Genomic DNA, 25,957 nt, shown 5'->3' on the forward strand with positions numbered 1-25,957 from the left:
AAAGTCTGGCAGCAATTAGTAGACCTTCTATGAGTGGTAGCTAAAGGTCAGAGCAGAAAACTATTTCTTACATTTCTCATTTATCCTGGTTCTGAATGTCAACTATGTTCTTTATGACAACGACCTTGGTAGTAAATGTTTTGGATGCAAATTGTGCTTTCAGCTCTTAGACTAAGATTAATATGATAAAAAGAAAGAGTCTGGAGATAAAAGGAAGCAGAATTAAATTCTTACTGACAGTATGTATATATCTTCATGCTTATCTAAAGATGATTGTCACCCAGTCTCAGGTCAGCAACAGGATATCTAGAAGACTGAGCAGTATTGATATCAGTTCCAGATTATTGGATAACAACTACTTTCAATACATATTCAGTTAAGCCCAGGTAGAAATACTGTATGTTTAATGATAATACAGACAACTGAGTCTTAGAAGGCTAATCTGCTTCCACTCTTAAAACCTGGTAGAAATTCTGTATGTTTGATTAAAAGCTGAAAATTCATGTAAGTAGTACTTAAATGGCTTTGCTGCGTTCACTTTGATCAATTTCAGTGCATACTTATGTTAAACCCAGATAGAAATGCTATATATTTCATTGAACACAGAAAATACACATAACTTGACCTTAGATGGCTATTCTATGTTCGCTCTCAAGACATTGAATTCATTGTTATGTTAAACTCAGGTAAAAATACTGTACACTGTACTTTATCAGCCTCTTAAAGATTGCCTGTCACCAAACAAACTTTCTAAAGTAACCCAGGCTATATCCCCTAACTACTAACACTCCTCCCGCCATTAAAAAAAAATTCAGACCTTTAAAAAGCTGTGTATCTTACCGTTTTTCTTGCTCACATAGTGCAATCTCCCAGCAGGAGAAAGTGGGCATTTCCCAGCAGGCATGACATCACTGAAGCCTGCTGGGGGACCACTTCTGCCCTCACGTCTTTGCAGACCTCAGGCTCTGTGCAGTGTCACCTAGTGGCTGATTTTTCTATTATATTTTCAAAGCAAGTGAATGGGAAAGTATCTGCTAATTACACAAGGAACACTGTATTAAAAGTTTTATTTGTTGACAGGTACTCTTTAAGCCCTTAAGGACTCAGGGTTTTTCTGTTTTTGCATTTTCATTTTTTCCTCATCACCTTCTAAAAATCATAACGCTTAAAATGTTTCCCTATAAGTTCCATATTATGGCTTATTTTTTGCGCCACCAATATCTACGGTGAAATGGAAAAAAATTCTTTGTGCAACAAAATTGAAGAAAAAATACCATTTTGTAACTTTTGGGGGCTTCCGTTTCTTTGTAGTGCATTTTTCAGTAAAAATGACACCTTATCTTTATTCTGTAGGCCCACACGGTTAAAATGATACCCTATCTTATAGATTTGATTTTGTATTACTTCAAAAAAAATCATAGCTGTTGTAGCCCCCCCCCCAAGTGGCTATTACACTGCGCACACTGATCTGCTACACAGATCATTGCTGTGCATTGACTCGATAAAGATCAGTGTTATCGGAGGTTGATTGCTCAAGCCTGGATTTCAGGCTTGGAGCAATCAATCACTGATCGAACATGATGGAGGCAAGTAAGGGGACCTCTGCTCGCGTTATAGCTGATTGGGACACTACAATTTTAGTGTCAAAAGATATATTTATTGAAAGCAAGGAAACGGTACAGAGAAGTACATTGCAATCATAGTTAAACAGTATAAAAATACATACAACTAGTTTTGAACCTGATGTAGTCTCATCGTAGACAACAACCGGCAAAAATGCCAACCAACTGGGGCCAGGATCAGTGGACCTGGGGAGGGACGGGGGGTAGGTAAGGATGGGGAAGGCAAGGAGGGTGGATGATGGAGAAGAAGGGTAAAGGAAGTATCAGTGGGGATAAGTAATCCGTGTTGTGAAATGTTTTAGACCTATTAATACAGTGCATCACAAAGATAGGTAATATGTCAAGTCCGGGGCATGGGGAGAAGACAGCCATGGTTTCCAAACCTTATCAAAGTTATCTCTGGTGTCAGCTCTAATTGCATTAAGTTTTTCAGATAGCAATATTTGATTTACTCTAGAGACTACCATAGAGCTAGATAGAACATTGGAGCGCCATTTAGACGCCACATGGATCCTGGCCGCCAGCAGAATAAATTGAGTTAACTTAAATGAAGCAAAAGACATGCCCTGCGGCCTACGTCCCAATAAGCAGACATCAGGAGAGGGGGACAGTCTAATGTGTAAGACCGAGGAAATTAGGTTTGCTATGTCCGACCAAAATCTCGCCACTTGAGGGCAGGTCCACCATATATAGAGCATGGAACCCGTCTCTCGGCAGCCCCTAAAGCATTCTGAGGACACCTCAGGGTGTATGATGTGCAAGCGAGCTGGCACATAATAAGCCCTGTGTAGGACCTTCAGGGAGGTTTCAACAAGGGAAACCTGCCAACTCCCTTTACTGATTTGAATACAACAATCGTGCCACGTAGATAAGGGCATAGAGACCCCCAGATCCTCTTCCCATTGAGTCATGAAAGGCAGCTTAGTGTCTGGAGGAGGCTTGTTAAGCAAAGCGTAAATGTAAGATAGGGAGCCAGGTCGAGAGGGTGAGTAGATGGCAAGTGTCTCAAAAGAGGTAGGGGAAATCCCCGAAGAGGAGAGGGGAAGAGATAGAAGGAAGGAAAAGATCTGATTAAGTCTATACAATTCAGAAGGTGGAGGAGTATATCTAGCTATAAACATCTCCTTGGTCATAAGGTGGGTGCGAAGGAGAAAATTATGTAGGCGAGTAAGTTTGTGGCGCACCCACCAGTGAAATGGACCTGTGTTGAGGCCTGGAGCAAAAAGGGGGTTATTAAAAATAGGTAAGGCTGGGGACAGAGGAGATTGAAGAGGAGTCTTGAAGCGGACCGATCTCCACAAGAGCAGCGAGTAGCGAGAGAGGAGAGCAGAGGGGGGAATCAAAGTAAATATAGGACTGGATGACCACATAAGAGAGCATAAAGTATGGGGGGAGAGGAGAGTATTTTCCAGAGTAAGCCAGCGAGGTGCACCCGAAACTGCGTTACATAATAACAATTGAGCAAGACGAGCCGCTCTATAATATTTGACGAGGTTGGGGACAGATAGACCCCCAACATTCTTATGGTAGTACATAATAACTCTGGGGATACGGGGGCGGAGGCCTCGCCAAATGAAACGAAATATATCAGCCTGGAGTGTCCGGAGATCTGGTGAGCGGATAGGGATAGGTAGGGTTCGGAATAAATATAACAGTCTAGGTAGCAGTACCATCTTGACAGAGTGGAGCCTGCCTAACCAGGAAATATGAGGAAGATTCCATTTAGCCATGTCGGCCCTCAGGGACTTAAAGAGAGGGAGGTAATTAAGTCTATAAAGAGAAGCAATGTTAGAGGGAAGAGAAACCCCAAGATAGGGAAGGTGAGATGTGGTGGGGTGGAGATCGAAGTTAAGACCTATGAGATCCTGTGTCGACCTGGGGGTGTTACAGAACAATACCTCCGACTTGTTCTTATTATTTACCAATCCAGAGACCGCTGAGAAATTATCTAGGACCGCAAATAAATTTGGAATGGAAACCAGGGGGTTCGTAAGGGTCAATAACAGATCATCCGCAAATAAATTAACTTTCTATACCGATCCAGCTATATCTACTCCCGAGATGTCAGGGTTACTTCTTAGGGCACTCGTCAGTGGCTCCATGGCCAAAGCGAATAAAGCAGGCAATAACGGACACCCCTGGCGAGTACACCGCTCAATAGCAATGGGGCTCGGGGAAGAGGAGGGGAGTTTAAGATAAGCCTGAGGTGAAGAGTATAATGTATGTAGTGCAGCTATAAACTGGCCCGAGAATCCCATTCTTTCCAGAACCTTAAACATATAGGACCATGAGACGGAGTCAAAGGCCTTCTCAATATCAAGCCCCAACAAAGTCAGGGGGACTAGAGTCGAAGAAGACCAGTGAATCACATCAAGGACCTTACGGATATTGTCTGGGGCTTGACGACCAGGGATGAACCCCACTTGGTCATTATGAATCAGGTCAGGGAGAAATTTATTCAGTCTGCGGGCTAATATGGAGGTGCAAACCAAGCAAATACTCCTAAGTGTCTCAGGACAAAACAATGAAAATTACAATTTTAGGGACACATCCCCAAGGACTGCCCTAAACTAGAGACTACTTAACTAAATTAATAAAACTTAACTTTTATTATAACCACTAAATTATAAATTGTGCTTTTGGTACCATAGTGAAAAAATGTTAAAAAGTCCGGTCATCCACCATGTGACTACAACTTAGGTCAAAATTGCCCAGATGTCTTGTGATCAGTGTCACAATGGAAAGGTCTAATTAAGCCAGACAGTGTCGCCACCGCTGACTAGAGAAAACCCCCACCCTATTAGAATCTTGCTATAGTGTCACTAGGATGCCGATTATTAAAAACATTATAGCCCCTCCTGCTATAATGTTTTTAATAATCGGCATCCTAGTGACACTATAGCAAGATTCTAATAGGGTGGGGGTTTTCTCTAGTCAGCGGTGGCGACACTGTCTGGCTTAATTAGACCTTTCCATTGTGACACTGATCACAAGACATCTGGGCAATTTTGACCTAAGTTGTAGTCACATGGTGGATGACCGGACTTTTTAACATTTTTTCACTATGGTACCAAAAGCACAATTTATAATTTAGTGGTTATAATAAAAGTTAAGTTTTATTAATTTAGTTAAGTAGTCTCTAGTTTAGGGCAGTCCTTGGGGATGTGTCCCTAAAATTGTAATTTTTTTTTTTTTTTTTAATATGGAGGTGAACAACTTAGTGTCCAAATTAATAAGGGAGATAGGGCGATAATTGGAAGGGAGCAAGGGATCTTTATTAGGCTTAGGGATGACTACAATCGATGCAGTAAGGAACTCTGGGGGCATAGGGGAACCAGAGAGCATCCTGTTGCAAAAAGAGACAATGTGAGGTAGTAGAATAGAACTAAACTTTTTGTAATAGAGGGCCGACAGACCGTCAGGGCCAGGGGCTTTGCCCTGTTTCAAGTCGGAGATACATCGATCCACCTACTCGGCCGGACACTACAATTTTACTGTGATGATCGTGATCAGTCAGACTGAGCTGCCGGGAAGCTATAACTTTCATTTTAGAAGCGGCGATCAACTTTGAATGCCGCGTCTAAAGGGTTAATAGCACATGGCACAACGATCGGTGCCGCCCACGCGCTATTAGCCCAGGGTCCCGGCTTTCATTAGTCGCCAGGACAGACCCGGTATGACGCGGGGTAACGTTGTGAGGTTAAGAAGTGCTAAGAAATGAACCTGTGCAACCTCCTAGACGCCACCACAACGCTGGGTTCAGGGCCGTGTTCATGGTGTCACGCCACGCTCCCCAATGACATCACACCACGCCCCTTCCATTCATGTCTATTGGAGGGGATGTTACGGCCATCCTTTGGATAGGGGATAAAATGTCGACGGGCGGAGTGCTGACAATGTAATGAGTGGAGTCTGCCAGACCAGGAGCTGCCCTTTTTTGGGAGTGCTACAATCTGACTTATAGAGGGCAATTATGAGCCAAGTCATATGGAAAGAAGTTGTCAAAATTAGACAACCCCTTTAACTATATAGATTCTGCCTAGGGGTATGCTTTTGTATTAATGTGTTTCATATAATGTATTTTCTAATATATGGCAGTCTACAGACACTATCATTCTGACCTGACTTGCTTCTGTGAACGTTATAAAACAAGCTGTTGTTATCCAACTCCATCTATGACCCTTTTTGCTCTGGCTTTAGAAAAACATATTACGAAATACGTTCTCACACAAGTACTAAATTACTTACTTATTGAAAGAGACGGTCAAATGCATTACCTTGATGCACCTTAGATCCCTCAGCAGCTTCTGACGTAGTTGACCATGACATCCTTATAAAATGTAGACTTCAAGGGCTTCTCCACTGTAAATACAAAACTATCTGCTGCCTGCTAGGGCTGTAAAATAAACTATCCTGTACTCACCTTGCTTGGTTCAGCAGCGGTACTCTGATCCCTCTGTTTACTTACCCTGATGATACACTTTCCAGCCTCTCCTGAAGACGTTCCAAACGTAATGTAACCAATCACTGAATGTGCAGTTGGTTTGAGATGTCATCTGGAAAGGCAAGACAGTGTATTATCAGGATAAATGATCAGAGAGACTGTAGTGAATCAAAGTGGATGCACAGGACTGGCCAGGAGGTGAGTATTGTGTAGTTTATTATTCTGTAGGTCAGAAATCATTCCTATTTTGCTCCCTGGTGCTCCACTTCCGCTCCATGGTTATCTCTGAAGTATACTGTTCTGAGATGATAGGGGGTGGGTGCTTGTCCCGGTCATTGTGTGCTGGAAAAACCATGCCCACACATGATGTCTAATAGCTGCAAAATGTTATCCAATATTGTGCCAACATCAGGCAGCTATTGGACATTGTGTGTAGCCGTGGTTTTGCCTGCACACAATGATCAGAATAACCACACGCCCTTTCCCATCTTGGAACAGTATACTTCCAAGACAACCAGAGAGCGGAAGTAAATTGCTGGGGAGCAGAACAGGTAGAATTTTTTTTGCTTCCTAACAATCCCTTTCACTTAATTTCAATACCCCTTTAGAGTCTATTCACACGTGCAGTATTCTGCGCAGATTTGATGTGCAGAATTTCAAGCTGTGTCCAGTTAACATTGAAATCTGCAGCAGAAAATCCTGCGCATCAAATCTGAGCTTCAAATCTGCACAGAATACTCTGCATGTGAATAGACCATTAAAGGGGTTCTCCGCTGCTTACACATCTTATCCCCTATCCAAAGGATAGGGGATAAGATGCCTGATCGCGGGAGTCCCCCAGCTGGGGACACCCGTGATCATACACACGGCACCCCGTTTGTAATCAGTCCCCGGAGCTTGTTCGACTGATTACAAACGGGGTGCGCGTGCATGATCACGGGCGTCCCCAGCTGCGGGACTCCCGCGATCAGGCATCTTATCCCCTATCCTTTGGATAAGGGATAAGATGTGTAAGCACCGGAGAACCCCTTTAAAGAGTTTTTTTTAATTGGTGGTGCAGTTCCTAATGTGGGAGGAAATCTGCCTGCCTAATGTGGGGAACTCTGCCTGCCTAATGTGGGGGAACTCTGCCTGCCTAATGTGTGGGAACTCTGCCTGCCTAATGTGTGGGAACTCTGTCTGCCTAATGTGGGGGAACACTGCCTGCCTAATGTGGGGAACTCTGTCTTCCTAATGTGGGGGAACACTGCCTGCCTAATGTGGGGGAACTCTCTCTTCCTAATGTGGGGGAACACTCTCTTCCTAATGTGGGGGAACACTGCCTACCTAATGTGGGGGAACACTGCCTGCCTAATGTGGGGAACTATGTCTGTCTAATGTGGGGGAACACTGCCTGCCTAATGAGGGGGAACACTGCCTGCCTAATGTGGGGGAACATTGCCAACCTAATGTGGGGGAACACTGCCTGCCTATAATAGGGAACCTATAATAGGCCAAGGCATTGTCACAGCAACGCATAATGCTTCTGCCAAATCGCAGAAAACTTAACCTTTCTTTCAGAACCATGTCGAGTCATTACAGGACACAGGCAACAAAAGACAGGATCTGTCCACATAAAAGAGCTGGAGAAGCTACTGGGCATTCTTTGTGACTTTTAGAGGTCATTCTATTGATTTAATTTTTCACTGTAATCCTGTCTGTGATAAGAAGAAAGTCATTACTGGGAAATGATCGGTACAGGATGACACAACTGCAAAACACAACCCTTTATGGCGAAAAGTGAATTTTCCACCAGTATCACCCTCACTTACCTGCCAATACATGCATATAGTGCAGGTGTCACCGATTACAGGGGCCTTCACCTTTTTCTTTCCTGTGCCTCTGTTTCAGAGATATTGGGTAAAATGTATATGTACATTAGTTGTTTGGTGAGCTCGAGGCATTCCTGATAAAAATTTATGTCTCCATCCTCATAAATATTTATGTCTTTCTCTCCTAATTATGTAGGACACATGTGCTGGTAGATCTCACTTACTACATCAAACAAATAATTTACTTGTATATATTCCCCTCAATAACTCTGGAACTGGGCACAGAAATAAACAGACCAATATAATCAGTGTCACCAGCACTATAAGGCTGTATCAGTAGTTTTGGTGAGGGGGATGCTGGAGATGAGCGAACTTTTCAAAAATTCGATTCGGCCGATTCACCGAATTTCCCCCAAAAGTTGTTTCGATATGAATTTATTCACGGCAAAACTATATTAAAAACTACTATTTCTGGCCTACAGAGAGCCTCAATAGGGGTATAGAACACTTTGCTGTGGGGTATAGAACACGCATGTGGAGTGTGCTGGGGTAGTGAAATAATACTGTTATTCAGAATAACATGCAGATTACCGGCATCGCTTTTAGAATCACTGCCGCAGGGCACAATGACAGAGCCTGGAGGTGGAATCAGTATGAGGAGACCATATAGTGGCTGAATGACACAGCGTGTAGGTTCTGGCAGCATGAGCAGACCATATTGTGGCTGAATCCCACAACGTGGAGGTGTTGGCAGCATGAGGAGACCAGATAGTGGCTGAATGACACAGCGTGGATGAGGCTGAAGCATAAGGAGATCATATAGGGGCTGAATGACACAGCGTGAAGGTGTTGGCAGCATGAAGAGACCATATAGTGGCTGAATGACACAGCGGGGGTGTTGGCAGCATGAGGAGACCATATAGTGGCTGAAGGACACAGCTTGGATGAGGCTGAAGCATGAGAAGACCATGTAGTGGCTGAATGGCACAGCGTGGAGGTGTTGGCAGCATGAGGAGACCATATAGTGGCTGAATGACACAGCTTGGATGAGGCTGAAGCATGAGGAGACCATATAGCGGCTGAATAACACAGCGCGGAGGTGTTGGCAGCATGAGGAGACCACGTAGTGGCTGAATGACACAGCGTGTAGGTTCTGGCAGCATGAGCAGACCGTATTGTGGCTGAATCCCACAGCGTGGAGGTGTTGGCAGCATGAGGAGACCATATAGTGGCTGAATGGCACAGCCAGGAGTGAGCACCAGCATGAGTAAACACTAAGCCTTCACATTCCCTAAGATGAAAAGCTGAATTTTGAAATTTACACCGAAAATTTTGGATAGCTAGTGCTACCTACCATAACAAAAATTTTATTCCCAGACCCAAGTCCAGCAGCAGTATCAGTAAACCATATATTGCCTGAATGATTCAGCCTGGAGTTGACCGAAGCATGAGGAGACCACAGGGCTTCACAATCCCCCTAAAAAAACACAAGAATTTTTGAATTTTAAAATGAAGAATTTCGATAGCTAGTGCTACCTACCATAACAAAATTTTTATTCCTAGACCCATGCCCAGCAGCGGTATCGGTAAACCATATATTGCTTAAACGACACAGCCTGGAGTTGGCTAAAGCATGAGGAAACCTTTGAAATGTAGGATTTTTTTTATTTTATTTAAGAATTTGACATTTTATTTAATGATTCTGAAATTTAACTTTAAACGCCCAAGTTTTAGTGTCCCCGGCATGTGGTACAAAGGGACAAATCTAACAAGTCCCCACAGGGCTCATGTGGCCGTGAGATGTAGGCGCAATGTCTCCATTGCCCTGACCAGCCATTGTTTCCAACACTTTTCGCCAAGGCAAACCATGTGAAGAACAGCGTGACACCGCCATGCCTACACACATGGTACGATGAAGGGCCACTGAGATTTGTACGTGCAATGGAGGCCGAGGACATGGTGGAGGATGAGGAGGCGGCGTCGCACACTGTAACAGGACCAAGTGCCTGAGAGCGAGAGAATGGAGGAGGAAGCGGTGTGACCTGTCCAAGTTGCTGTTTGGCTATGCAGGAACCACATTTACCCAGTGGGCCGTAAAAGACATGTATTGTTCCTGCCCGTAGTTACAGCTGCACACATCGGCGCTGCCGTGCACTTTTGAAAACACAGACAGGCTCAAGGACTGGCCCACCTTCTCTTGTACAAACTTATGCAGGGCTGGTACTACCTTCTTCGCAAAGAAATGACGGCTTGGGACTCTCCACCTAGGCTTGGCACAAGCCATCAATTCTCTGAAAGGTGCAGAGTTCACCACTTAAAAAGGGAGGGACTGCAGCAGCAGCAACTTAGACAGGAGCACATTCAACTTCTGCGCCGTTGGATGAGTGGGTGCATACTGTTGACTCTTGGACATGGCTTTGCTGATGGATAGTTGGCAGAATGGCTGACTAAAAGTGGGAGAAGCAGGAGCATCTGGAGCGACAGAAGGAGGGTTTGACACACAGCTCCCTTTGCCTGAGGTGGTGGAGCCTTGGCTGGCTGAAGGAGGGAACGGCTGGCCACCTGGTGATGCAGCCGACTGGACCACTACATCGGAGCCACGGTTCTCCCAGGCCACTTTATGGTGGCGACATTGGGACCCTGGCCACACTTCACCTTCTTTTTTGCCGCGAAACCAGTTGTTTGCCACCCACCCGCACAGCTCCGGCTGTTGCACTCCTTTTCCCAATATCACCAGGCCGGCTATCCCTTACATGATGATGATGATGAAAGGAAGTGAAGTTATACCCAGGTGAGTGCAGATCTGAATTCTTTCCCCGGACACTCTTTAAACAGTATTTGTCTAGAACAGCAGCAGGTGATTACTTTTCGCTGTCCTGTTACAGTATGTAGGCCCTTGACAGATTAACAGGTGCAAAATGGTACACTACTTAGATGTAAGTATGTGGTATGCACGTATGAAGGGAAAAAAATGCGCTACAGTACACTTGGATAACAGAGTTTTGTAAAACACCAGCTGGTGATGACTTTTGCCTGGACTTTCTCAGTATCTAGACTTGTTACAGATTTACAGATACAAAATAGTAGACTGCTTTGATGTAGGCATGTGGTATGCACTTATGAGGGCAGAAAAATGCGCTACATTGAGCCTAAAAACTCAGTATTTTTGTAAAAGACCAGCCGGTGAGTACTATTGTTTGGACTTTCACAGTATGTAAGCCTTTCACACATTAACAGGTACAAAATGGTACACTAATTAGATGTAAGTATGTGGTATGCACTGATTAGGGCAGAAAAATGTGCTACAGTATGCCTAAAACTCAGTATTTTTTAAAAACACCAGCCGGTGAGTAATTTTGCTTGGACTTTCACAGTATGTAGGCCCTTGACAGATAAATGGTACACTTATTAGATGTACGTATGTGGTATGCACGTAGGAGGGCAAAAAATGCGCAACAATACGCCAAAAAACTTAGTATTTTGGAAAAAAAAAATGGTGAGTACTGTTGCTTAGACTTTCACAGTATGTAGGCATTTCATAGATTAAAAGGTACAAAATGGTACACTAATTAGATGTACGTATGCGGTATGCACTGAAGAGGGCAGAAAAATGCGCTACAATGAGCCTTAAAAACTCGGTAATTTTTGTAAAACACCAGCCGGTGAGTAATATTTTTTGAACTTTCACAGAATGTAGGCACTTGACAGATTAACAGGTACCAAATGGTACACTTATTAGATGTACGTATGTGGTATGCACGTATGAGGGCAAAAAAATGCGCCACAATACACCAGAAAACTCTATTTTTGTAAAACACCAGCTGGTGATGACTTTTTCCAGGACTTTCCCAGTATCTACACTTGTTACAGATACAAAATAGTAGACTGCTTTGATGTAGGTATGTGTTATGCAAGTATGAGGGCAGACAAATGCACTACAGTTCACTAAAAAAAACGTATTTTTGCACAGCAGCAGGACACAACAGTGCAGCACCACAAAAAAACAAAAACGGTGATTAAACCCTAAAATGCACTCTGTCACAGACTGTTAAGAATGGTGTGCACTGGTTTTAGTTTAAGCAGCAGATGATTTTTTGTGGAAAAAATAGACAGAATTGCGCTGAAAAATCTTTCCTGCCTCCTGTGATATAAGTTCATGAAGTTGAGGAAGCTTGTTGATATGTATGAGGCAATGAAAAGCTATCTAGCTATTTGCCCCTCTCTGATGAAATGCTGAAGAACGTGACCGGGAGGTATGGCGTAAAAATCCCTCTCATTCAGAACAAGCAATGCAATTCACTTCTCTCTGTCCACAAGGCTGATGGAAATAGCAGTTGGCAGTGGAACGCTGTGGCTTCAGTGCACAGACACGGAGTTAGGTCCTATGTATGCAGCGTATATATGACATAAAATGAGCAGCCACAAGATGGCTGCTGATTATATAGGGCTGTGACATCACAGGGGTCAATGAATGCTGACAGGCTGCATCTCGCATGTGATTCAGGGTCTTCCCGCCTACCTCTCTTCCTGCCATACTTTCCCGCCCTCCCATAATCCCCTGCCCCATGTACTCACATGTAGATCCGCCATTTTAGGTCTCCTTTAGCCTGGAACACTGTAAAATGGAATTTAATGAAGCGATTTGCGCGATAGAATCATGGTGATATTCGCATTCATTGTGAATTGAATATTTCATTAAATTCGTAACAAATTCGGGTTTGTCAGCTTCAATTCGCTCATCTCTACTGGTGACAGATTAAGGAACCCTAATTAAAATTGTAACACCTTGTTCCACCAAAAAATCTATGAACACTATAACATGCCCTTTATAACCTCATGGTTGGCCTACTGTGTATTCGATTACACCAATGCTTGCTCATTGCATAGACTGCCCATGAAATGAAGAATAACATGCACAAGTACATTTGCTTGCTGAAAGCCATAAAACCTTAGCCTTTTCAGCTATTTGACAGAAATACTAAAGTTTAGCACTCCATGCTGCAGTCTATTTTCCTCCTTATGTAGTTATCCATGAATAAAACTTATCCCTTATTGCCAGAGTAGGAATTACTCCTCCCCAACGATCTGAAGATTGGGGCCCTTCCCTTACTCTCAGTGCTCTTTTCTCCATATTCCGAGACAAATTGGTCAGGAGGCCCATTTTGGCCCTAAGGACCAGAGCATTTTTTGCACATCTGACCATTGTCACTTTAAGCATTAATAACTCTTGGATGCATTTACTTATGAATTTGATTCTGAGATTGTTTTTTATTCTACTTTATGTTAGGGGTAAATTTCCTTCGATACTTGTATAACTTCTTGGTAAATAATTCAAAAATTTCATGAAAAAATTTAAAACTTTGCAATTTTATGACTTTAAAACTTTCTGCTTGTAAGGAAAATAGACATACCAAATAAATAATATATTGATGCACATATACAACATGTCTACTTTATGTTGACATCATAAAGTTGATAAGTTTTTACTTTTTGAAGACATCAGAGGGCTTCAAAGTTCAGCAGCAATTTTTCAAGTAAATTTCAAAATCTGAATTTTTTAGGGTCCAGTTCCGTTTTGAAGTGAATTTGAGGGACTTTATGTAAGAAATCCCCCATAATGGACCACATTATGTAAACTGCCCCCCTCAACATATTCAAAATGACATTCAGAAAGTTTATTAACCCTTTAGGTGTTTCACAGGAATAGCAGCAAAGTGGAGGCGAAAATTAAAAATCTTCATTTTTTACACTAACATGTTCTTGTAGACCCATATTTTTTTATTTTTACAAGGAATAAAAGGAGAACAAGCCCCCCAAAATTTGTAACTCAATTTCTCTCGAGTAAGGAAATAGCTCATATGTGGATGTAAAGTGCTTTGTGGGCGCACTAGAGGACTCAAAATGGAAGGAGCGACAATGGGATTTTGGAGAGTGAATTTTGCTGAAATGGTTTTTGCGGGGCATGTCACATTTAGGAATCCCCTATGGTGCCAGAACAGAGAAAAACACCCCACATGGTATACAATTTTGGAAACTACACCCCTCATGGAACGTAGCAAGGGTACAGTTAGCCTTAACACCCCACAGGTGTTTGACGACTTTACATTGAAGTTGGACTTGAAAATGAAAAATTTTATATTTTTTCACTAAAATGCTGATGTTACACCAAATTTTTCATTTTCACAAAAGTTAATAGGTGAAAATGTCCCCCGAAATTTGAAACCCCATTTCTCTCGAGTAAGGAAATACCTCAGATGTAAAGTGATCTGCGGATGAACTAGAGGGCTCAGAAGGGAAGAAGCAACATTGGGCTTTTGGAAAGCAAATTTAGCTGAAATGGTTTTTGGGGGGCATGTCTCATTTAGGAAGCCCCCATGGTGCCAGAAAAGCGAAAAATACCCCACATGGCACACTATTTGGGAAACTAAACCCCTCAAGAAACATTGGGAAACTAAACCCCTCAAGGAAGGGGTGCAGTGAGCATTTACACTCCACTGGCATTAGACAGATCTTTGTAACAGTGGGCTGTGCAAATGAAAACATTTGTTTTTTCATTTTCACGGACCACTGTCCCAAAAATCTGTCAGTCACCTGTGGGGTGTTAAGGCTCACGGTACCCCTTATTACGTTTCGTGAAGAATGTAGTTTCATAAATGGGGTCACATGTGGGTATTTATGTTTTTGCGCTCATGTCAGAACCGCTGTAACCAGCTGCCACCCCTGTGCAAATCACCAGTTTAGGCCTCAAATGTACATGGTGCACTCTCACTCCTGAGCCTTGTTGTGCGCCTCGCAAAGCATTTTACGTCCACATTTGGGGTATTTCCGTACGTTGGAGAAATTGTGTTACAAATTTTGTGGGCCTTTTTTTCCTTTTACCTCTTATGAAATGAAAAGTATGGGGCAACACCAGTATGTTAGTGTAAAAAAAAAAAAATAATTACACTAACATGCTGGTGTAGACCCCAACTTTACCTTTTCATAAGGGGTAAAAGGAGAAAAAGCCACCAAACATTTGTAGCATAATTTCTCCCGAGTATGGAAATACCCCATATGTGGCCCTAAACTGTTGCCTTGAAATATGACAGGGCTCTGAAGTGAGAGAGCGCCATGTACATTTGAGGCCTAAATTAGGGATATTCATAGGGGTGTACCCGGATGCAAGCGTTACACTTGCCTCCTCCACCAAAAATACTTTTTTTCAGTTTTCCCTAAACAGGGTGCCTCCAGCTGTTGCAAAACTCCCAACATGCCTGGACAGTCAATGGCTGTCCGGCAATACTGGTAGTTGTTATTTTGCAACAGCTGGAGGCTCCGTTTTGGAAAAACTGACATACAAGACGTTTTTTATCAACATTTCTTTATTGAAAAAATTTATCATTTACATTTTAATAAATAACATTTTATACATTGAATATCAAGATTTTATCTTTTTTCCCACCCCCCTCCCCTGCCCTCATCTTTCTCCCCCATGACATATCTCCCCTTACTGGGTGGGCGGGAGGCAGAGGGACAACACCTTCCCATTCTATTACTATTTCCATTCCACTATGTCAATTCATTTTCTTTTCTCTTTCCTTTCCCTTCCCTTCCTCTCTCTTTTCTTTCTTTTTTTTTTTTTTTTCCATTTTAGATCTTTGGTATCTTCCCAATTATTTCTACCTGCCTTTATTCTTTTGTCCCCCTGATTCCCGTCCCCCTCACATAATTATAATGAATTTAAAAATAAAATAAAAACACATTAAAAAAATTAATAAATAAATAAAGACCTAATTTCCTTCTTTTAACCAAATAACTTTCCTGTCACCTCCCTCCACTCCCATACCCCTGGTTTAGTTGGGGCCAGCCATTTCCGGATTATTAATAATCTAGCATAAAAGAGCATCGTCAGTAGTTCCTCTCTTTCTTTTGTTGTTTATTTACTTTTCTATTATCACCCAAGATAATCAAAGCTATATCATCTTTTATCTCATATTTTATTTTTCTCTCGATATCATCAATTATTGACACCCAATATTCTTGTATTTTTTCACATTCCCATATAATATGCAGGAATCCCGCGTTTTCCATTTTACATCTTGGACAGTTGCCATTTTCCCTCCTACCAATCCTGAAGAGGAATTTTGGTGTATAATAAATTCTGTATACTATGTTCCATTATATCAGTTGATGGTCTAAGCTTGGGGAAATTCTTTTCATATGTTCCTGAATACTTTCATCCAACCACCTTTGTTTCTCTCGCCTAACTCTTCGTCCCATTCCTGGAAGCATTTATGTTTTAAGTTATTTTCTTTATTTTTCATTATTTCGGTTTAAATTGCGCCATAACTTCTTTACTATTTTTCCCTCCTCCATTTTTCTTATAGTTTCAGTTACTTCCACTATCCGATTACCACTGTCTTTTAGTGACCCGCATATGGCACTTTTTAAACCCTGAAATTCCAATCACATACCTTTTCCTAATTTAAATTCTTTCTGCACCTCTCTCCACTTTCTTAACTCTCCTTTTCGCCACACGTCTCTCAAAATTATACATCCTCTACTTTGCAAAATGTTAGTTTCCATCTTAGCTACCTCTTTCAAGTTTACATTGCGCCAAATTGGCGCTGTCTCTAATATTCCCGTTATTTTCATATCTTTTTTAAAGTTTTCCCAGGTTTTACAAATCCCTACTATTATAGCATTTTCCTTCCACCTCCCTTCTTTAAACTGGCCAGACTCAAGAACCTGATAAATATGTTCGTATTTCCCTTATGTTTTTTCCATGATATTTTTAAAGATTCCAAATCTCCTCCACTCCACCACATAGTACATCTGACTTGCTAAAAAAATATCAATGTATATCAGGAAGTTTCAGTCCTCCCTTCTCTCTTCCTTTACTTAAGTATTCTATCTTTATCCTCGTTTTTTTCCTTCCCCAGGGCGTTTAGCATAGCTGTTATCCTTCTAAAAATTCTTTTCTCACACCAGATAGGGGCCGCTCCAAAGATGTATAGTATAGTTTTGGTAGAATTACTGTTTTAATTAAGACTATCCTCTCTGCTCTCATAAGATTCAGTGTATTCCACGTTCTTACCTTGAGTATGTGTTTATTTTATGATATTGTCCTATTTTCCCAGATATCTGTACGCCTAAACAAAAAAAAACTTTCTCCTTTATCCAGGATTCTAAGCTCCTTAATTGTTCCCAGTTCTACTTTACCTAATGGAAGTAACACTGATTTCTCCCAGTTTATAACCCAACCTGCATAGTTCCCATATTCCCCAATCACTTCCATAACCTTCTCTATGGAGTTTTCTGGCTTTTCCAAATATAATAATATGTTGTCTGCGTATAGTGATATTTTATCCCCATCCCCCTTGTCAGGCCCAAGGCCTGATTATTAAAATCCTATATGTGTATTATAAATTATAACTGTGTGTGATTGATTGTCCAGGACATGGGAGAGAGGTCATTCGGACGGTCTATGCTTTTGTGCATGACATTTTATTGGGGTTCTGGCTGTTTGTTTACATCTCCTTTGAAGTCAAAGGCTTTTTTGAAGTCATGCACTCTGGTCCCATCCTATAATCAAACAGATAAGGGGCCAGGAAGAGAGAAGACCCCCTGGTGGGATCAGAGGGGAGGGGGGAATGGAGTCTCCCTCCCAAGAAAGCAGATATGATATTTAAAACAATGCTAGACTCAGGGTGTTCAATGCTGTGCAACAAGCTGACAAGACCATCCTAAGAACAGCCCTCTCATGGACTGCTATATCATCATGCTGTAAGAACTTCATCTTTTGTTTTCTGAACTTGCCTTGCAAAACTCTTTTATATATTTTTGTACCTGTATGCCATTTGTTCCTGCATTTATATATATTTAGCACTGTGATGCCTTTTATCAGATTAAATGTTTTATTAATCAGCTCTGGTCTTTGATCTCTAAATATATGAGCTCACCTTTCTGAAGGCAGCTCTGGTAAAACACGTTTATCTAAGGGTTAATTTGGTGACTTGCTGGGACTAGTAGTGGATATCCAGAGGTCTGGCGGCTTTGACCCTTGCACCATCACACTCTCTCTAATGTCTTGAGTGTGATTGTGACACCCCTCCACTCCAAATCCTTTTATTTGCTGATCTTCTCTGATTTTAACCGCCAAGGGTTCAACCACTAGCGCAAAAAGTAGAGGAGATAAGGGGCATCCCTGCCTTGTACCCCGGGTCACTGAGAAACTCTCTGATCTTTTCCCTTCTATATGTTTTCTAGCTTCCACTCCATTATATAGCATCTTGATCATTTCTATACAATCCTTCTGAAACCCATATTTTTCCAGTAATCCCCATAGGAACTCCCACTCCACCCTGTCAAACACTTTACTTGCGTCAAGTGACAGGATGGAGTGGGTTCCCTCTCTTCCCTCCACTGACTGTACTCCGGTAAGGGTCCTGTAGATATTATGCTTGGTCATCCTACCTGGGATAAATCCTCATTGATCTTTATGCACCAGTTCCCCTACCTTTTTTTCCAAACGCAATGCCAGAGCCTTCGCCAGGATCTTTACGTCCGTGTTCAATAATGATATTGGACGATATGATTCAATTTTTTTCTTATCTTTATTCGGTTTCAACAGTAATATTATTTCTGCTTCTTTCATTGTTTTGGGTAAGGATCCTGTTTTTAAAGAACTATTTATAGTTCTAAGCAGAGCTGGGATAAGGATTCTCCTAAATGTCCTATATATTTCAAACGGGAATCTGTCCACGCCGGGACTCGTGTTTCCTTTGATCTTATTTAAAGCTTCTCCTAACTCCCTAAGGGTCATTGGGCCCACCGTTTCTTTCTCTTGTTGTATTGATAGTCTGGGCATCTTCATATCGTCCAAATATTTAACAATTATTTCTTTTGGGTGTTTAATCTCTGATGTGTATATTTTTTTATAGTATTTTGCAAATTCTTCTCTGATTTCCTCCGGTTCCCTACATACTTTCCCTATACCACTTTTTATTTCATTAATATGAGATTTGCCTTGTTGATTCTGTATTATGTTCATCAGCTTTTTATTAGGTTTTCCTGACTCCCATATTTTTTGTTGTCCCAAAAATTTTAATTTATTCTAACTTTTATCTTCTAAATACATATTTAATTAATTTTGATTATCTTTCCATGTTTCTTGCTTCTCTATGTTAGCAGGGTCCATTATGTATCTTTCTTCCGTTTTTACCACCTCTGATATCAGCCCCTGCTCTTTTTCTCTAAATTCTTTCTTTTTTCTGAAGATGGCCAGCATCACTTCTCCCCTCAAAAAGCATTTTGCTGTGTCCCATACCATCTGTTCTGATGTTGTACCCCAATTAAATAGGAAAAATTCCTCCATATGCTCCTCTATCTTTTTTAAGTCTATTAATTCCAACCAATAGGGGTTTATTTATTTCATCCCATTTATTTCTAATATATGCGTGTTAATATTAATTTCTATTGGGGTGTGGTCTGAGACACAGCGAGCAAGATATCTTATTTTTCCTATCTTAGGGGATCCCTCTTTATTTGCTAGGCACATGTCTATTCTTGATAGTGTTTGACATGTTTTATTCCAACAGGAGTAAATTCTTTTTGCTGGATTTTTAACTCTCCACATATCTATTAATCCCACCTCTTGACAATATTTTAATAATGGTGACCCCTTTTTTATTCCAACATTATTTTTACCCCTTAACCCATCTATTTCTTCTTCTATTACTGAATTAGGATCACCCTGTAGAAAGATGGGGCAATTATTTTTCTCCCCACAAAATTCTAATATCTCCTCCAACACCCTGTGCGTAAATGGAGGGGGCATATATACAAACGCAATTATACAGGTTAGCCCCTCTAAATTTCCGGGCAAAACTACATACCTTTCGTATCTATCTATACATTTGCCGTACAATTCCCATTTAATATTTATGTGAATTAAAACAGACACTCCTCTTGATTGTGACGTAAAACATGCGTGATAACTATACGACCACCAATTTCTTTTTAACACCCCTATTGTTTCCTGCGTTAGGTTGGTTTCTATTAATCCTACTACTCCCGGTAAGTGATTCTTTATAACTTCCATAACTTCTGGAATTCTCTTGGTGATAAATTTTCTATTGGAATTCTCTCGATGATAAATAACTTCCATAACTGCAACTCTTTTTACCTTGTCTCCTAATCCCCTAATATTCCACGCTATCAATCGTGTACCCAACTGTATAATTTTATCCATTTAATTCTTCCTTTCCCCCCCCCCCCCCGTTCTCTCAATAGAGAGAAAAGAGAAGGTGTAAATATGGAGGTATGGAAGTGAACAAAACTGAGAACAAAAAAAAATGTACATGTATATATATATATATATATATATATAATAAACATGGTGGAAGAAAGGTACTCCCCGCCCCCCCCCCCCCTTTATGGCTTAACCCAATTCTTGGCAAGCCTCTTGCCTAGCATGTTTCCTGATCCTCAATCTCCTCTAAATTTACTCTATTACTACCTTTTGTAAGCCCTGCTTATCCATTCATTCTGTTGCTTCGTTTACATTACTGAAAAAGAGAGTTTGCTCATTATACCTTACACGCATTCTTGCTGGAAATAACAGTGAAAATTTTACTCCGTTTTGATATAACCTTCTTTTTACTGTTTTAACCCCTTCATGACCCAGCCCATTTTCACCTTCATGACCTGGGCATTTTTTGAAAATCTGACCACTGTCACTTTAAACATTAATAACTTTGGAATGCTTTTACTTATCATTCTGATTCTGAGATTGTTTTTTCGTGACATATTCTACTTTATGTTATTGGTAAAATTTCACTGATATTTGTATCCTTTCTTGGTAAAAAATCTAAAAATTTCATGAAAATTTTGCATTTTTCTAACTTTGAAAGTCTCTGCTTGAAAGGAAAATGGATATTCCAAATAAATTACATATTGATTCACATATACAAAATGTCTACTTTGTGTTTGCATAAAAAAATTGACAAGTTTTTACTTTTGGAGGGCACCAGAGGGCTTCAAAGTTCCGCAGCAATTTTCCAATTTTTCTCTAGATTTTCAAAATCGTAATTTTTCAGGGCCCAGTTCAGGTTGGAAGTGGATTTTAAGGGTCTTCATATTAGAAATACCCCATAAATGACCCCATTATAAAAACTGCACCCCCCAAAGTATTCAAAATGACATTTAGTAAGTGTTTTAACCCCTTAGGTGTTTCACAGGAATAGCAGCAAAGTGAAGGAGAAAATTCTAAATCTTCATTTTTTACACTCGCATTTTCTTGTAGACCTAGTTTTTGAATTTTTACAAGGGGTAAAAGGAGAGAAATCACCCTAAAATTTGTAACCCATTTTCTCTCGAGTAAGGAAATACCTCATATGCGTATGTAAAGTGTTCGGCGGGCGCAGTAGAGGGCTCAAAAGGGAAGGAGCGACAATGGGATTTTGGAGAGTGAGTTTTTCTGAAAGGGTTTTTGGGGGGCATGTCCCATTTAGGAAGCCCCTATGGTGCCAGAACAGTGGACCCCCCCCACATGTGACCCCATTTTGGAAACTATACCCCTCATGGAATTTAATAAGGGGTGCAGTGAGCATTTACACCCCACTGGCGTTTGACAGATATTTGAAACAGTGGACTGTGCAAATGAAAAATTGTATTTTCCATTTTCACAGACCACTGTTCCAAAAATCTATCATACACCAGTGGGGTGTAAATGCTCACTGCACCCCTTATTACATTCCGTGAGGGGTGTAGTTTCCAAAATGGGGTCACATATGGATATTTATTGTTTTGCGTTTGTCAGAACTGCTGTAACAATCAGCCACCCCTGTGCAAATTGCCTCAAATGTACATGGCGCACTCTCCCTTCTGGGCCTTGTTGTGCGCCCCCAGAGCACCTTGCGCCCACATATGGGGTATCTCCGTACTCGGGAGAAATTGCGTTACAAATTTTGGGGGTCTTTTTTCCCTTTTACCTCTTGTGAAAATGAAAAGTATAGGGCAACACCAGCATGTCAGTGTAAAAAATTTATTTTTTTACACTAACATGCTGGTGTAGACCCCAACTTCACCTTTTCATAAGGGGTTAAAGAAGAAAAAGCCCCCCAAAATTTGTAAGGCAATTTCTCCCGAGTACGGCGATACCCCATATGTGTCCCAAAACTGTTGCCCTGAAATACGACAGGGCTCCAAAGTGAGAGCGCCATGCGCATTTGAGGCCTGAATTAGGGATTTGCATTGGGGTGGACATAGGGATATTCTATGCCAATGATTCCCAAACAGGGTGCCTCCAGCTGTTGCAAAACTCCCAGCATGCCTGGACAGTCAATGGCTGTCCGGCAATACTGGGAGTTATTATTTTGCAACAGCTGGAGGCTCCGTTTTGGAAACAGTAGCGTACCAGACGTTTTTCATTTTTTGGGGAGGGGGGGCTGTGTAGGGGTATGTGTATATGTAGTGCTTTTTATTTTAGGTTAGTGTTAGTGTAGTGTAGTGTTTTTAGGGTACAGTCACATGGGCAGAGGTTCACAGCAAGTTTGCCGCTGGAAGTTTGAGCTGCAGCGCAAAATTTGCGCCATCTCAAACTTGCAGCACTCACTGTAAACCTCCGCCCATGTGAGTGTACCCTGTACATTCACATTGGGGGGAGGGGGCAAACATCCAGCTGTTGCAAACTCCGAGCATGCCCTTTGGCTGTCCATGCATGCTGGGAGTTGTAGTTTTGCAACAGCTGGAGGAACACTGGTTTGGAAACACTAAGTTAAGTAATAAACTTTCAAGTGTTTTGCAACCAAACTTAGTGTTTCCAAACCAGTGTGCCTCCAGCTGTTGCAAAACTACAACTCCCAGCATGCATGGTCTGTCAGTGCATGCTGGGAGTTATAGTTTTGCAACAATTGCAACAGCTGGAGGCACTGAGGTAGGAAACGGACAATGTTTCCCAACTAGTGTGCCTCCAGTTGTTGCAAAACTACAACTCCCAGCATGCCCAGACTGCCCAGGCATGCTGGAAGTTGTAGTTCGGCAATATCTGAAGGATCAGATGTTGCCGAACTACAATTTTCAGCATGCTTGGGCAGTCTGGGCATGCTGGGAGTTGTAGTTTTGCAACATCTGGAGGTCCACAGTTTGGAGACCACTGTATAATGGTCTCCAATCTGTGCTCTTCCAGATGTTAGAGAACTACAACTCCGAGCATGCCTGGACAGAATGAGCATGCTGAGATTTGTAGTTTTGCAACATCTGGAAGAGCACAGATTGGAGACCATTATACAGTGGTCTCCAAACTGTGGGCCTCCAGATGTTGCAAAACTACAACTCCCAGCATGCCCAGAAAGCCAAAGGCTGTCTGGGCATGCTGGGAGTTGCAGTTTTGAAACTCTCAGAGGCAGCAGTGAGATCGCTTTACGGCGATCTCACTGCTGCTAATGAAGATGCCGCACTGCTGCTGCAAACTCACCTCCGGGACGCAGCGCAGCCGGGACCGCATGGAGGACGCCGGGACCGCTCGGGACACCGCTCGGACGGGTAAGTGACGCCGGGGGACGGGTCAGGGACACTTAGCAGAGCGGTGTGTGTCCCGATCCCCGTGATTGAAACTCACACACCGCGCTGCTAAGTATTTTCATAGCGAAACGGTGCTATCAGCTAGTCAGATTTGACCAGCTGATAGCAGCGATCGTTGGGGGGGGGGGGTGGGGGATGAAACCCCCCGTGGTCGCACGGTAAGATGGCTGGCTATCAGTGATAGCCACCATCTTTCCGGGCGCTGCGGGATGCAGCGAGTAGCGGCAGTAATGTTCATGACGTACCTGTATGTCATGGGTCGGGAACACCTTGCCACCCATGACGTACCGGTATGTCATAGGTCGGGAAGGGGTTAAACAGCTCTCTCTTCCTCCGAGTTTCTGTTGCGTAGTTGGGGAAAATCATCACCTTTTTGTTTTCAAACATTATTTCTTTTTTCCCCCTTGTAATCTGCATAAAGGTATCTCTGTCTCTCGCATTTAACAGTTTCACGATAATTGCCCTTGGGTATTTAATGCCTTGTGTGATCTGACTAGGTATTCTGTGTGCCATTTCAATGTGAAAAAAAGGTGAAAAGTTTTTTTCCTCACATATTGTGAACATCCACCGCCTTAGGAAACCTGTTAGATCGTTTCCCTCTGCCCTTTCTGTAATCCCTACTATTCTTAAGTTACTCCTTCTGGAGCGGTCCTCCATATCTATTACTTTCTCGGCCAGGGTTTTGTTCTCTTTTAATATTTTAGTTATCTGAGATTTAACTGCTTGTTCTTCATCCTCTACTGAAGAAATCCTTTCCTCCATTTCTGAACATCTCTCCTTAATATTTTTCAAGTTGTCCCTAATCGTTATTATATCCCCTCCAATCACTCCTATCTGAATTGCCAATGTATCTATAGACCCATTACATTTATTTATGGCCTCCAGTATTGTCTCCAGAGTGGTACTCGGGATTGCTTTTCCTGACTCCTTATCCCTTTCTAATATTGTTTCCTTCAAAGCAAAACCTTTCCCCTGTCCACGTTTTGATCCTGCCCCTGGTGAGACAAAATATTTATCCATCTTTGCTGTCTTATCCTTGACTGGGCTAGTCGACTTTCTAGGTTTTGAAGCAATCTCTCTATGATTTCTCAGTAGACCTAGGATCGAGCTACCACTATTCTGTGGTCAGCTACAATAGACGGCAAATACCCTGATATACTACAATTCTACAATACGTAGTATTAAATAATCATACTGACTGGGAGAGCAAGGTAAGTGAGCCTTTACACCTTGTTCACACTGGTGTGGTGCGGGGCGGCGTCCGTTGCTGCCGTGGCGCTGTGTCTGCGGGCGGGTGCGGCCCATAGACCGGTTTGAGAGGCATTGGGGCTGCTCTGCCAGTGGGTCGCTCCCCCCCCCCCCCCGTGGGCATCTGTGTCGCGGTGGTGGTGGTCGCCGCCTGGTGCTACGCCATTTTATGCTAGGGACGTTAGGGACCCACTCTGAATAGGTGGCCTTGACGTGGCGAGTGGGCTTGTACTTTTTGATCAAAAATGTATACTAACAACCTGTTAGTTTTTGATATTGTGCTGAGAAGCAATCAGATAATTATACAAGATTGTAGATGTGCGCTATGTCTGTATTCTACTCGAATTCATATTGTGATTTCTATCCTTCCTTTTTTTTTTTTTTTGAACATGTGCTGCACTCTTCCCCAACCCCTCAGCCCAAACCTATATAGGTGGTAATTAGCCACACTAGGGCCATTTCACTCCTAGCAGTCTCCCAGTCTGACTGGGAGAGCTAGGTAAGTGAGCCTTTACACCTTGTTCACACTGGTGTGGTGCGGGGCGGCGTCCGTTGCTGCCGTGGCGCTGTGTCTGCGGGCGGGTGCGGCCCATAGACCGGTTTGAGAGGCATTGGGGCTGCTCTGCCAGTGGGTCGCTCCCCCCCCCCGTGGGCATCTGTGTCGCGGTGGTGGTGGTCGCCGCCTGGTGCTACGCCATTTTATGCTAGGGACGTTAGGGACCCACTCTGAATAGGTGGCCTTGACGTGGCGAGTGGGCTTGTACTTTTTGATCAAAAATGTATACTAACAACCTGTTAGTTTTTGATATTGTGCTGAGAAGCAATCAGATAATTATACAAGATTGTAGATGTGCGCTATGTCTGTATTCTACTCGAATTCATATTGTGATTTCTATCCTTCCTTTTTTTTTTTTTTTTGAACATGTGCTGCACTCTTCCCCAACCCCTCAGCCCAAACCTATATAGGTGGTAATTAGCCACACTAGGGCCATTTCACTCCTAGCAGTCTCCCAGTCTGACTGGGAGAGCTAGGTAAGTGAGCCTTTACACCTTGTTCACACTGGTGTGGTGCGGGGCGGCGTCCGTTGCTGCCGTGGCGCTGTGTCTGCGGGCGGGTGCGGCCCATAGACCGGTTTGAGAGGCATTGGGGCTGCTCTGCCAGTGGGTCGCTCCCCCCCCCCGTGGGCATCTGTGTCGCGGTGGTGGTGGTCGCCGCCTGGTGCTACGCCATTTTATGCTAGGGACGTTAGGGACCCACTCTGAATAGG

The sequence above is a fragment of the Hyla sarda genome, chromosome 4 (assembly GCF_029499605.1).
Source record: "Hyla sarda isolate aHylSar1 chromosome 4, aHylSar1.hap1, whole genome shotgun sequence".
Taxonomy (NCBI): Eukaryota; Metazoa; Chordata; class Amphibia; order Anura; family Hylidae; genus Hyla; species Hyla sarda.